Raw genomic sequence first — 13,395 nt, forward strand, 5'->3', positions numbered from 1 at the left:
TTCTTGGATCTCTAGCGTGTAAATCTATCAATCTCGGTCCCTTGGGGTTTGTCCCTTGCCTTTAGTGTCATCAAAGCATTAAATTCATGCTTTTTAGATCCCTGTTTCACTCCAAGCTCGTAAATACACTTTACATCACAAACACGATTAAATTGAACCGTTAAACAATCCCATGTTTGTAAATTCAACCAATAACTGGGGTCTAATATGCAATATTTAACTCTTAACATCATAACAATGTAGTTCTTTTAATGATTACAACAGTAATGTAAAGAAAATTAGTAGTGATTACATCGCGGAACAAGATTTACATTCGATTGCAGATTTCTGAATTTAATTTATCAACAATAAAATCTAACATTAGCATTTTAGATTTTAGATTTTCATAAATGGCACAAAAAATATAATGATTATAAACTCTTATATCTATTTTATGAATATATCTATATTTATATTTGACCAATAACTCTTATATTTAATTATTATCATAACACTTTTTATATATTATTAAATAATTAGCTAAACAATATTTATTTAAAGTACGTTGGATACGCATGCAGCAGAGTCCCACATGCTGAATCCAAACCAATCACAACCTTTATAAGCCAGCTGGTATATACTAAATCCAAATATCTAAGGGCTAATAGATTTGATTAATCTAGGCCATTATCAACAGGCCCACCTAACAGAAGTCTTCCAGTCTAATCAATGATCTTTTCGCAAGGTGTTCCATTCATGGTATGGTCACCCATATTAATGGTCCATTCATGGTACGACCAACCAAATTACTGGTCCAGATTAGATTAGTCAAACCACGTTAATGTGGAGAGGTATTGGACCAGGAAACGATCACGTCAGTCTACCATCACTAGAGTGCTTCAACTAAACTACTTTATGCGTGGATATTTCAAATCTATTTTCAGACTTCTACATCCATTAGAGATTCTCAACCATCTGATTTTGTGCACTAAATCTGGACGGTTAAACATTCATCTGACGGTCGCTAGTTGGACGCTTGGTTGCCCAATGAAAGTGATTTTCCAGCAGGTTCCATCCACGATGGCCCCACTATGTGGATTTCCGGACTGGCTTGATGATGCCACGTGTTCGGTGGAAGGATTGTAGCACCCCAGTGAAGTCCAGCTGGATAGATTTACGCTCCTGCGAGGGACGCGGAATAGCTACCGACAGGTTGAGCAGCGAGTCTCTACTGAAGTGACATCACAATGTTCTGTGGGACCCACCATGATGTATGAATTATATCCACACCGTCCATCAATTTGGAGAGATAATTTTAGAGTATTATCCAAATAATGAGTCATATCCAATGCTCTAATGGACCATGCCACAGAAAACAGTGGAGAGAGTGATGTCCACCGTTGAAAACACCTGAGAGGCACAAAAATTTTCAACCAAGCTGAAATTTGTGTTTTCCCGTCTTTCACGTCTGTCTTAACTTATGGACACGTTGGATCCCGGATAAATATCATAGTAGACATTAGGAAGGTTTCAACTGTTGATGTCATTCTTCTCACATTTTCTATGGTGGGGTCCACTTCAGATTTGGATCTGCCTTATTCTTTAGATCTCATGCTCTAAAATGATCTCTCCAAATGAATGGCCAGCGTAGATACAACGCATACATCATGGTGGGTCGTACGGGACTTAGCGACGTCACTTCATTAGCTGCCCTTGCCACTCGACCTGTCAGTATCTAATCCACGTCCCTCCTGCGAGAGGGTGATTTGACCCTGTGGCAATGGTTGCTTGGGCGCATGGTTTGTGGCTGAGGTTCTGTTGACCTCTCAACGATCTAGTCCACATCGACGGTCGCGTATTAGCTAGGGAGATTGGCTACTGAAGTGACATAACCAAGATCTGTGACCCCCTATGATGTATGCATTATACCCATATCGTTAATCCATTTAGAGATATCATATTAGAGCATGATCCAAAGAATGAGTCAGATCCAAAGCTCGAGTGGACCCACCACAGAAAACAGTGGGAAGAGTGACGCACATCATTAAAAACTTCCAAGGGCCACAAAAGTTTTCGATCAAGCTGATATTTGTGTTTTCCCTTCTTTCATATCTGCGTTAACACGTGCAGATTGGATCTCAAATGAGCATCATCGTGGACCTCAGGAAGATTTCAACGGTGGACGTGACTCTTCCCACTGCTTCCACGGTAGGGTCCATTCCACATTTGGATCTGCCTCATTATTTGGATCATGGCCTAAAATGATCTCTCCAAATGGATGAACGGTGTGGATACAACGCATAGATCATGGTGGGGTTCACGGAACTCAGTGACGTCACTTTAGTGGCGAGTCTGGCTACTCATCCTGTCAGTAGCTAATCCGCGTCCAACATCAACCTAGCTTGCACCACGTGTATGGTTGTTGGAGGCTGTTAAAAGGTGGGTCAAGCCCCTCGTGATCCCCGGGATGGAACAACTTCAAACCCTAAACATCTAATGAACGGCCTACAAAATGGTGAATGGGTAAGATTCAATGATAACAATAAATTATATTGATCAGACGTTTCTAATCATCTATGCAAGAAGCATATCGGGTGGGTGTGCTGACATCACCAAGTTCTATTGGAACCACCGGGGCATAAGTATTATATCCACACCGTTCATCCATTCGGGGAGATCCTTAAATTTCAGGGCATGAGCTAAATATGAGGTAGATCCAAATCTGAAGTAAATCATGAAAATGTAGAGCTTAGAATTACCGTTAAGTTGGTGAATAAGGCTACTTAAAATTTTTTTGTTTAATTATCAATTACATGCAATTAGGGTATAAATGCTCAATTCTCAAAAAGTATAATTAATGTAACTAATTGAACAATTTAGTGTATGTGTTAGAGATAACGATATTGTGTGTGCTTACAAGTTTAGTGTATAGCATACAATCAAATTTAAGTATTGTAAACATTAATAATCTTAAACACAAGGATGTATAGTGGTTCGACTACTTGTTTACTCCAATACCGGCTGACGTACTGTCCTCGGGTGTATCAGATTTCACTATCTTAATAGTTTTCAATATGTTCACTCATAACCTTTATAGCCCTACATAAGGACTTACAATGATTTTATACATGCTAACCAATAACCATAGGCCTAATCTAAGGATCTAAATTTTACTCCTATCGAAGGCTCTCATGGAGATTAATACATATGCACTCATGTCTAGTGAATTTGGTCATATACAAGAATCTAAGTCTTACACAAGAACCTATTTGAGTTTGGATATCAAACTCTATAACTCAATCCAACACGATGAAGGAGTATACGTAGATTCTAACAAATGACCCTTGGTCGGATTGAGCCCTATCGTTGTGCTTTCTTGAGATGCTTATTTAATGCTTTCTTATGCTTGAATAACTTCTCATTTGCTCCTATGATCATTGATGTGAATGGTTCAGCTACACGATCAAACACTTTGCATGTGATGTACCAATGAGGTGACCAATGTGATATGAGTTGGGTTAAGTCTCCTACAACTAATAATTTTATTTGGTTCCTAGTAGGGATTCACCTAGGTGGGTGTTCTAGAGAATTTAGATAAGAATTTTATTTATAAGTTTAGTATCTAATATCTATAAATAAGAGAGTTCATCCATATCTTCATAATAGAGCATTAAATGCTCATTAGAGTGATTAATCACAAAAAGATTGGTATGAAACTTTTTGATATAGAGTCTAAAAGAGAAATTAAGAGTGTGGAATCACTTAGGATATATTTTGCCCAAAAATCCATCAAAAAGCCTAAATATTGAATGCCCTTTATAAAGAAATTGATTTGCAATGGTTTAAAAAAAAAAAGGACAAAAAACGACACCTTCAATTGATTGAGCGCCCATTCGATAAGATCAAATTTCATTCGATTTGATTGATAAATTCTAGATAAATTTGATTTGCTTGCCAAACATTTCTGGTTATCTTTAACCAATCGAACTTTAGAGCTTTGATCGATCAAGGGTTCACTTGAGACCCATCGATGGTCTATCGATGGAATCGAGATTCACTCGAAAACTATTGTTTGGGCTATGTTTTTTTACAACAGCTTTGCACTTTTAAAAAGCCTAACATATCATGTTCATTAAAGGTCTAATGCTTTTGTCAATGAATCTGAATGTTTTCCTATTAGGAGAATCATCTAGACGTAGGTTGTTTTAAAATTTAAAGTGATCTAGGGCTAAGTTTACGAAGGCCCCTCATGATTTACCTGTTGTCTTCAACCTTGATGTTTCAAGTATTTGAACCTTGTTCTTTAATGTCTTTTATGGAGGCTCAACTGACTGAGGACACCCTAACTCATGCCATTGACAAAACTAAGGAATTAACAGACCATACCACATAAAATATTGGGGACAATGATTCCCACAGTTGAAACATTCTTAAAGCTCACTATGATGTTTATTTGCCATCCAACTTGTTCATAAGGTCATACAGACCTTGATGAAGGGAAAAAACAAATATTAGATTGATCTAAAAATTTTGTGACCCCTGAGAAGCTTTCAATGGTCACTATCCCCACTGCTTTATGTGGTGTGGACCACTTGAGCATGGTGGGGTCACTATCCCCACTACTTTATGTGGTGTGGTCCACATGAGCTTTAGATATGCCTTAATTTTGGGCTCATGCCATAAAATGATCTCACCAAATGGATGGACAGTATGGATATAATACATACGTCATGGGGGAGCCGATTAAGTGAGACCCCGGATCCACCGAGGTGGGTGGGACCCTTCATTGTGGGGCTCACAGAGATAAATGTGCCTTAAATCCAAACCATGCAACCATTTTCTCATTTTAGGGCATGATCTAAAAAATGAAGTAGATCCAAATCTTATGTGGACCAAACCACATGAAACAATAGTGTTTGAATCCCCACCATTAAAAACTTCATGAGGGACACCAAAATGTTTATTTCCCATCTAACCTAATCATAAGGTCACGAAGATCTGGATGAAGAGACCGCACAAATATCATCTTGATCCAAAAATTGTGTGGCTCACAAGAAGTTTTTAATGGTCAAGTACCATTGTTTCCCGTTGTAACACCTTGCAGTTTTCCATACTGGGAAGTTATTAGGGAAATATAATGTACTTTATGAATGTGGGGGATTATGTTTGACTTACACTTAAATAATTCAAATTGTACACCTGAAATTCAGATTTCTAGAATTCAAATTATGAGGAAATTTTATACAACACCTTATTAGAAAAATTAAACTATCCATGATCAATATTAGGACCCAAATTGTTAGATCCACCATTTAGCCAACTCACATTATAACAATAGATAATTCAATCTCACGGTTGTGAAAATCAATTGTTCAAGTGCACTTAGGAGCTTCCAAGAGGTTGCAAGATCTTAAATCACCAATTTTAAATAATCCAATCACTGGATTGTGATACCAACAGTTAGAACACGAGAATACCATTCAATGTGAGATAGAACTTGATTAAACGACAACATTTGATGCACAACATTTGCAGTGCACACTCACTCAAAACCATACAAATCTGACCACATGATCATAAATCCAACAATTAAAAACTACCTACATAGTTCTCTAAGTCCCTAGGACTTGATGAACAAAGTTGGATCATTTGAATCGTCCTTTTAGATGCACTAAATTTAAACTTGTGGCCCACCTGGGCTATGGATCTGTCTAATCTTTGGACTCATGCCCTCTTAGGAATAGTAAAAGCTAAGGTATGGATCAGATTTCATTAAGCTCCTATGTAGGTCACACACCCAGTGTGCGTGTGCATGGCTTGTACTTAGCCGCTGCGTATCGAACCGTCAAACCCTAATTCAGAAGAAGAACAGCGTCGAAAGAGTTTCACCTTTACTTTATATATATTCCAAACTCTAATTCGTGTTTAGAATATCTAAAACCACTATTTATATAGCGAAATTCTGCATTGACTTAAGAAGATCTCGAACTTTTATATTTATGCAATCCATTGATCGAACTACTCGATCGATTGACATCGATCGAATTGAAAATTGTTCTTGATTGAATCGAAATTGCCCAAAATAGTCTAGCAACTAAATCCATAAATTCTTAATTTTCTTGAATATTTATCCAGCAAGGTTTCTTGGAAATTTAGATTTTCTCGGTACATGCGTTCGATCAATCGAGTCCGATCAATGGTCAATTGATCGAATTGAAATCGCCCAAAATAGTTTAGCAACTAAATCCATAAATTCTTAATTTTCTTGAAAATTTATCCAACAAGGTTTCTTGGAAATTTGGATTTTCTCGATACATGTGTTCGATCAATCAAGTCCGATCAATGGTCAATTGATTGAATCGAAATTATGCTCGATTGTAATGTCCCGGATTTTCGTCATTTTGAATTTTCAAAAATTCTTGAAATTTTTTTATATTATTAGCTCACGTTGTCACTGACTAACCCTTAATGCTCGAAGTAAGCTTATACATGGGTGGTACTGGTAAGGAACCACACAAATCCGATTAATTAACCGTACGATGCCAACGAATCAACCCGATCACTTAAACATCGAGATTAGTCACGTGATTTATTCATAGATAGCTGAAATCTAATTGACCTTAGGGAAGACAATTAGGGTCAGATCTTAATTAATAAACCAAACTAACTCACTTATCCTTTTAGCCTAAGAACCAACATCTTAGGATGATTATAACTGAATCGTCATTTCTTCTAATTGTGAATAGGTCATACTATGAACTTACCTAATCCAAACCTAATTCATTCCAAGAATGCCTTGATTATCTAAACGAGCTCTCTAACGCTTGTTAGTGGGCCACCAAACCCGCAGTTATAGAAGTACATTCGTCTTAGTGGGCTTGACGTCCATCGTGGGACATCGAGTTGAGATCGCGTCTCGAATCGTTCAACTTAGACTCGCAAAGCAAGTGCTTGGGTTGTGCGAATACCTTATATGAAAATTTGAAACTTAAGTGAAACTGGTCCCTTTGTTCTTTCACGAAGTTGTAACTTTCGGACCGTCAATTCACGACCAAAGTCAGGGTGTCGACTAAAGACATTTCCCCACACATATTCGTATAGCTACGATCCCGATTGATCATCGATGACCGTCGATCTAAGTTAGGGCTTTCCTGGTTAATCGACATATCTGATCATCAGATGGTTGTTTCCAAAATATATATCGCATATTAGAACACGTATCGCATAGCTTAAGTTGACTCGTACACCTCCCAACGGGTCCTATTGGTTAGAAACAACCCCCTCCGGGGTTAATATAATGAAAAATGACCATTGAGGCCATTTGTGCAATATCTGGCACTATCAATATCATTTTATTTCACGCCTCCTCTCCCCATATGAATTTACCCTAGAGAGAAAGAGAATAGAAAGAGATAAAGAGGAGAGAGATCTTGCAGTGTTCTTGATAAGTTCCCTTCGATCAAGCCTCAGCATCAACCGTTCTCCTTCGCCGAATCCATCCCAGTCACGATCGAGAGGTAAGAAACGAATCATACTTTCCAATGTAGGTTTTTCTAGATTAAATTGCATGAATATTACCTAATTGTTTCTAAATTGATATAAGAATCATTTTTCTCATTAATTCTATGGGCTCTTTAAGTCAGGTGAATCATTGCAAATGTGTAATGCCCCGGATTTCGAGGGCCGAGCAAAGCTTAATTCCCGAGATCTAACGCATCACTTATGCAACATGGATAATAATGTTTAAATGTTGTTCATATTAACGTCTTAAACATGAGTAAGATTATATTAAACAACATATCATATTCCAGATGTAATTAAATTAAGTAGCGGAAGACTGAAATATAGGTATCTCAGAACGGTAAATGTTATACAACCTCCAGAGTATGATGATGTAACAGGGTTTAATATATATTAAACATACAAAGGTTGTTTCAAAATATACAAAATGCCAAAATGTAAAGTGTTCGACTAATTCATATATCCCTACAATCTCGTCGAATCAGCACGAGGTCTATATAAACCCGCTTGATAGTTGAACATAGGAGAATTCCTCCTCCTCATTTATGAAGTCCAGATTAGCTGCATAGATTCCGGTATCACCTGTATTTAAACCAAAGTCTGATTGGTGTTTTAAAACACCGTCCCAGAGTGGGAGTGAGTGATCAACTCAGTGGTATTATAAGGTAAAGGTTAACATGTTATCAATTCAGTCAAGCAGTAATGATAAAGCAATACAACAATTATTCCCTAACTACTCGTGTTAATGCAGGGATGGTATGCAGTAATGATGTATGCCCTCGTACAAGCCTCCCTTAAGTGACTTCATCAACCATTCGCGCATGACAAACTCCTTAAACATACACTTCCTCGCCAAAGCACATGTAATGCAGTACATGGTCATGTTAGTCAAGTACTTAATTAGGCTTATTCATATAGCAAATTTGGGAAGCTAAGGTACCTCCCTTTATATCATTTACCTAAACTGAAGGATCCATTTAGGGTCGTCAATCATAGTTAACCACATACGATAGGCAAGTTGTAGAGCATCACTCCTAATGAAAAGCAGTGGATAGACAAATTCAAGAGTTTATACTCGAGGTCACTACGGGGAGGCTCGTCACCTCAGCGCAGGCCGACAACTCGAAGACAGTGTCTCATACCACCATATTCAGCTCACGAGTTTGGGTTGCTCACTGGTTACTACAGAGAGGCTCGTCACCCCAGTGTAGGCCGACAGCTCAACCACGGTGTCCCATACCACCATGCTCGGCTCATGAGTCTTAGCGGATGGTGGTACCATGGTTGAAGCGGGTCTGTACATTGATAAGTGGTACCTTAGATTCAAGCAGTGATGTCCATACATGGTAAACACACAATAGGCCAATCAGTTTATTAGACAAGTTCGATTGGTACGAGTGCACGCCGAATTAATCGACATGGAGCGCATAAGCACCCCACGTGGCCTAACCGCTATCGACAATCATCGTGCGACCCGAATTCACCAAACTCATCAAATGTGGTGAGACTAATTCAACCACTCAAACAAGAACTGTTACTGATTGCATGGACCACGTGGTAGTCCCGGTCTTATTAAGATGTAATAGATAGCTACATGTGATAAGCATATCAGCATTTAACAAACATTCCAATAAAGATTCTCATTTGAGCATTTCATCGAACACATTGAACATATTACCGAATATTTCATTTCATCCATAAATCACGTAGTCGAAATTAAGATTGCATGAAGGAAACTCTACATATAGATAAGGTAATTGAGAATCCTATCTCAATACCCTTATTAAATATAATTCATCTACAATTTCTCATTCAGACATTTTATTAAACACTTAGACTACACATTACTAAATACATAGACTAGATTAGTTACGACATGAACAATCACAATTTATTACACAAATCGATCGTGGTACACACGACAAACATGAATTCTAGATTTATAGTCATGTCAAGCACAAATCACAATTTCATATTCATTTAAGCATTTCAACAAACACATAGAATGCATCTTATATTCAACATAGGTCACACATGTATGATTTATCGAAAATGTCGTAACTAAGATCATATGGTAGCAATCAAGTCAGACATAAATCATTGCTGACATTAAAAGCGTTGAAAACCATAACCTAAACGTTTATAGTCCGCACCTTTTGTCGGAATACTCGATTCGGACGCGGTTCAAATCCTACGTTCCCAAACACAAAACAATGGGTACCTAAATCACGAAATAAGTTAGCTATTTCGTCGATTATTCAATCCAGCTTTCTAAATTAAGATTAGGGTTAGGATTTCTTACCCAAATCGTAGTTGAAATGAATCAGTTAGCTAGATGTAAAGGCGATTCAGGGCGTGGAGTAGCAGGAAAGAATCACTGCAACGAACTCCAAGGATCTCTCTTCCTTCCGTCCTCTTTCTCTCCTTCTCTCTCTCTCTCTCCTAGGGTTTGGAGCAAATTCGTATAAGAGAGGGGTGGAGTGGTTTAAGTCCTTTAAATAGGCCCAGAACTAATGTCAATGGCCCCAGGGCCATGATATACTTAGGTTATAACCAAAGGGTGTCTGTTTCGGGCAGACAGGGCTCATTTGGAGGTCTATTACTCGCCTACTGCATAGAGCAAGTTCCCTGACTATGGATCTAAGCCAGGTTATAATTTCGGTATGATCAGATTAGCGGATCGACCGAGGAGGACCAGTGTCAGATCAATGGTCGTTGTTGCTCGATCAAGACCACAAGTATACAGATATGTGGAGGGCAATTTTCCTGATCCAAGGGTGCAGTTCGGTCAGAAACTGACGGTCTGAAATCTTCAATTTCGCCCGCAAGCCAATGACCCAATTCATATAAGTTTCAATGCATTTTTTAAAGGTATTCGCGTTTCTCACACACTTTGCTCAGGGCTCAAGTTGTGCGCTTCAGGATACTATCTGGGCTCGATTCCCACGATGGTTGTCAAGCCCAATAAGACGGTCATAACCCTATAGTTTTGCGGTCATCAGACTTTCGACGTGCGGTCCAAGTTCGATACGGAGTTTCAATGTGCTCCCGAGAGCAACCGGCTTTTAGGATTTCTCCTAGGTTTTTAAGTAGCGTTGAGTCAATGCTTCCGACAGTTTTGAGTCTTGCCATTTATATAGTTAGTGGTTCGAGTTAAATCCACCGATTATTTAGTTTAGTACTTAATTAATTTTTGTCTAATTTCTATAGAATACGGTCCTTAGGAATTTCTGGTTGAGGTGGTACTCAGGTCTTTGTATAGATTTTTTCGAGACATTACAAAAGGTGCAGACCATTATACTTAGGTTTCCATCTATCAACCCTTAAGGGTCTTAGTTAATGATGTTGTCACACCCCAAACCCAAAAACTGGGCTCATAAAATTTTCGATCGCCGAATCCGATGCTGACAGCCTTCATAGTACCCCATTCTTAGCTCCCAGCGCGTATACGCCAGATTTCGATCCTGTATCCTATAAGGAGGATTTTTCAATGTACATTTAACGGGTAATAAGCATAACCACAAGTTTACCTAAATCACAAAGGCAGCATCATCATCACATATCTACTAATATAAATATTTAAATACAATGCTGAAAGGGAAATACATATATCGAAATAAAAGCTCTAGAAGACAGCTGCACGCTCTAAGCTCAACGCTACTGCGATCTAACGCCACCTGCACGCATCCATCGTGCATAAGCTTATAGAAAGCTTAGAGGGTGGTGTAAGTGTGTGCGCAAGATAAGTGTCAAACACACAAATACAATACCATAATCATACAATATTGAAAATACTGGCAAGATTATGAATCATACGATATCAGAGTAAGCGGAAACATATTGGTAAGTCCATGAGTCATACAATATCAGAGTACAAAATGCAGATCAAAATGAACCAAATATCAGATGCCGAGTATGTAATACAATATGCAAATCTTGACGAGCCATGAATACCATCAACCTCATTTAAGCCATATAAATGCAGAAACATAGTATCCCAAAATGCTAAATGTTGTTAATGCAATGCAATATGCGGTGCGAATGAAATGACTAAGTTGGAGTGAAGTCGGGATGATAGTACGTACTATCGCAGGTTATGGGGTCCATCACAAGGGACTTCTATCCAAACCAGTCCCATACCTAAATTTGGATAGCCAGACTCAATGTGGTAAACCCTTGACCTCAAGTTAGTTGCGCCCCCCAACCGAAATACTTGTCATTGCGAAGGTACACAACAATTAGTTGCGCACCACCAGCCCAAGTGGATAGTGAATGAATGAATGAATATGCAACTCCTGCTCAATAAGTCCACATATTAGTACTGTACATCTCTGGGATCATCACCGGGGTCTAATACACTCTAAGCTGGCTACCGCCCCGGCCGGTTGCGTAGCCCAGCGAGTGGAAAAGACCTCACTACCTGCCTGCTAGTAGTATACCAATGCCTACCCGGCTCGTCGATAGCGGACCCATTTGGGAGCTGGTCAAGCTCAACCTAGCTTACAGCCCCCTCACTCGAGCGGATAAGGCCACACCCCCTCTCAATAGACTATGACACAGTGGGAGATGCGGCCTACTGGTATTCGGCACTCCGGCGCTCATGTACCCACTCGATCCAGACGTTGGGGCGTCTCCTGGCTATGGAGGTTTAGACACTTTCACCCATGGACATTCAAAGTGCTCAAATGCTCGAACTAAACATTTTCAGTGTCCCATCTAGCCATCCATGACATGCCTGTGGAGGCTATGGCCTGATGTCGCTGGGGCGTATAGTAATCACAACACACAATGCAAGATGTATGAGAAATACAATCCAGTCATGCATCAATCCTGCGCATACCGTGCGCTCATGTGAGATAATCTCCGCCCATAAGTGAGTCTCATAACAACCTGCCCAATGACATATGGAATGGTCAACCATATCTCATAATAAACATGCAGATGATGCGTATGGGCATGTGCATGATGCTATGCTGTCACATACTCATAATCGGTATCGACAACCGGCACCGATAATTGGCCTATAGAATCGGTCTCGACAATCGGAATCAGCCTCATTAATTAAAATCGGCCTCGACAATCGGAATCAGCTTAACAATTGGAATCGGCCTCGACAATCGGTCTCGATAATCAGAATCGGCCTAACAAAGGGCCTAAGGGAAGGTCATAATGAGGACATTAAACTATCATTGCCCATTAATGTGGACATTTAACCAGCATTGCTCCCAAGAAGTGGCCCACATAGAGCCAAACATATAGTGGGCCCAAGGCCTCAACAATGGCCCAATATACATCACCATGGGCCTCTCTCAAGTGCCTAATACACATCATGATGGGCCTCACTCATGGGCTACATATACAACACGTTGGGCCTCGCCATATGGGCCGGAATTATATCACAATGAGCTGCAACAATGGGCCAATACACATTACAATGGGCCACGACATATGGGCCGAAAATACATCTCATTGGGCCTTACCAAATGGGTCAGAAATACATCACAATGGGCCGTAAATACATCACATCGGGCCTCATCATATGGGTCTCATATACAACACGTCAGGTCGCATCACATGACCTACTACACATCACCATGGGCCGCTCACACGGGCCTAACACACATCACTCTGGACCGCATCATTGGGCCACATATACGTCACATTGGGCCTCATGCTTGGGCCACATATACGTCAAGTGGGCCACATTACATGGGCCACACATACATCACATCGGGCCTCGCCAAATGGGCCATAGATATACCATAATGAGCCTCGTCAAATGGGCTGGAAACACATCACAATGGGCCTATACCTGTGCCGCATATACATCACTATGGGCCTCATAAATGGGCCTCAAATACATCACGATGGGCCACAACTCATGGGCCGTAAATA

Source organism: Magnolia sinica, chromosome 9, assembly GCF_029962835.1.
Source record: "Magnolia sinica isolate HGM2019 chromosome 9, MsV1, whole genome shotgun sequence".
Lineage (NCBI taxonomy): Eukaryota > Viridiplantae > Streptophyta > Magnoliopsida > Magnoliales > Magnoliaceae > Magnolia > Magnolia sinica.